Source organism: Penaeus monodon, chromosome 3, assembly GCF_015228065.2.
Source record: "Penaeus monodon isolate SGIC_2016 chromosome 3, NSTDA_Pmon_1, whole genome shotgun sequence".
NCBI lineage: Eukaryota > Metazoa > Arthropoda > Malacostraca > Decapoda > Penaeidae > Penaeus > Penaeus monodon.
Genome location: NC_051388.1, coordinates 51,756,330 through 51,758,829, shown reverse-complemented (window position 1 = coordinate 51,758,829; position 2,500 = coordinate 51,756,330).

Sequence of the window (2,500 nt, the reverse complement as noted above, 5' to 3'; positions counted from 1 at the left end):
AATAAAAAGTAAAGCAAATGTTGTGTGTGTGGGTGTGTGTGAGTGTATTATAACAATTTTATAAAATTAAAATTTTAAAATATATATAAAAAATATATATATATATAAAATATATTTTATATATATTTTAAAAATTTTTAAAATATTTTGTATATATATATATATATATTTATATATATATTTATATTATATATATAAAAATATATATATATATATATATATTTTTAATTTTTATGTTTGTTTTGTGTTGGGGTGGGGTGGGTGTAAATATATATATATTATAAAATATATATATATATATATATATTAATATATATATTTTTATATATATTTTTTTTTTTTTGGTGTTTTTGTTGTGTGTGTGGTGGGGTTTTGTGTGTGGGTTTTGTTGGGTGTGTGTGTGTGTGTGTGTGTGTGGTGTGTTTTTTGTGTGGTTTCTTTTGTGTTGGTGTGGGTTTTTTTTTGGGGTAATTTTTTTACTATAAATTCCCCAAAACAACAAGTACACATTTTTTTAAATTTTTTGTTTTTACCAAAATTTTAAAAAAATATCATTTCTCTTATCCTCCCCCCAATTTTTACCCCTTTTTAACATCATCTTAAACCCTTTTTTCAATTTTACTTTTTTCTCCCCTTTTTAGGAATTACTAATAGCCATACCCTTTTAAACTTCACCTGCGTTTTCCCTAATAACCAAATTCCAATAAAAAAATTATTAAAATCTAAAAAAAAAAATTAAAAGTTTCCCCTTTCTTATTTTTTTCCCTTCCCTTTTTCTTCTCCCTACTGTTTATACCTTGTTTTTTTTTTAAAACTAAAAACAAAAATTTACTTTCTTATAATTATTTTATATATTATCTAAACATAAAATCTTCTTTTTAAGTTTTTTTTTGTTTTTGGTTTTTTGTTTTCTGGAAAATTTAAAGGGGTACAATTTTACAATACCCTTTAGTTTATTTGTTTCCAATATATCCTTTTTTTTTTTTTCCAATTAAAAAAATTTTTTTTTTCCTACCTATTTTTTTTCCTTTTATAATATCATTTTTTAATTCTTTTTTTAATTTTTTAAAATAAAAAATTTTTAAAATTTATATAGGAATCTTCCCCCAAACTTCCAAAATTTTAAAATTCCCCAAAATTTTTTCTAAATAAAATCTTCCTTTCTTCTAAACCACTTTTTTTTCTTCCCCCCATTCGGTACCCCCTTTCTCCATATTTAATTAAAAATTTCTAAATTTATTCCCCATTAAAAATTTTATTTAATCCTTATTTTTTTCCCAAAATTTTTTCTAATTTTCTTCTAAAAAAAATATAAAAAATTTTTACCCTTTCTATAAAAAAAATTTTTTTCCTTTATCCTTATATAAATTTTAATTTATAAAAAAACCCCCCTAACCTTTTTTTATCTTAATTTTTTAAAACTATAATAACCCAAATTTTTTAAAAAAATATTTTTTGAAATTATTAAAATGGTTAATTTTTATATTTTATGGGTTGGAATTATTGGGGATTAAAAAATTTAAATATAGATTATAATTTTTAATTTATTTTATTTTTTATAGTAACTTAATATTCTTTTTATTAATTTTTGGGTTAAGGTTTGGCCCCCCCAAAGACTGTTTACCAAAGGTAAAATTCCCCCATTCCAGGTTCGAAGTTTTTTTACGGGCCCCGGGCGTTGTGTCCCCGGGCAAAAAAAACTTTTTTTACCCCAATTTTTTCCTCCTGACGGGTGGCCAAAAAACGCCCAAATTTTTTATTTTCCGGTTAAAAAGAGATTTGGGTGGAAATTTTGGATAAAAACAAAGGGGGGGCGAAGGGCAATTTTCAAACCCCCCCTTTTAAATTTTTTCCCAAAAGAAAAAAAAAAAACAAAAAAGAAAAACCCATTGGGATTCCCAAAAGGTTTTTCCGGGTTTTTTGGCCCCGAATTGGGTTTTTAAGCATAAGAAACCTTCCCAAGGGGCTTTGGGGGCCCCGGGGCCCGGGCCCAATTTTTTGAAAGGGGTTCCGAGGGTTCCAAAACCGGCCCTTTTGGGCCGGGGGTTGTTCCCCCCTTGGGCGGGCCCTTTAACCCCCCCGGGTTGGGGCCTTTTCCCCCCAGGCCCCCTGGGTGGCCAAAAAAACCAAAGGCCCAGCCCAAGTTCAGGCTGTCCCAAAGGGCCCGGTAAAATTGGGGAGGGAATGAATTAAAACCGGGGGGAAAAAGGTTAACAAAACCGGCAAATTTCCGTTTTGGAAAAAGGAAAACCTGGGACCCTAAAAACCGGACCACTTTCCAAAGAGCCCCAAAAAAGCAATAGTTTGGCAATTAAGGGTGGGGGGGGGCGGGGGGCCCAAAAGGGGGCTTTTTTAGGGGGCATTTAACCTAAACCGTTTTAAAAGAAAAAGAAAAGGGGGGGAATTTTATATTTTTTTAACCCACATTTAAACCTATAACCCCCCCTTACCCCTTAATAATACCCCCCCCTGGGGTACCTTCCCCCCTATATACCCCTTT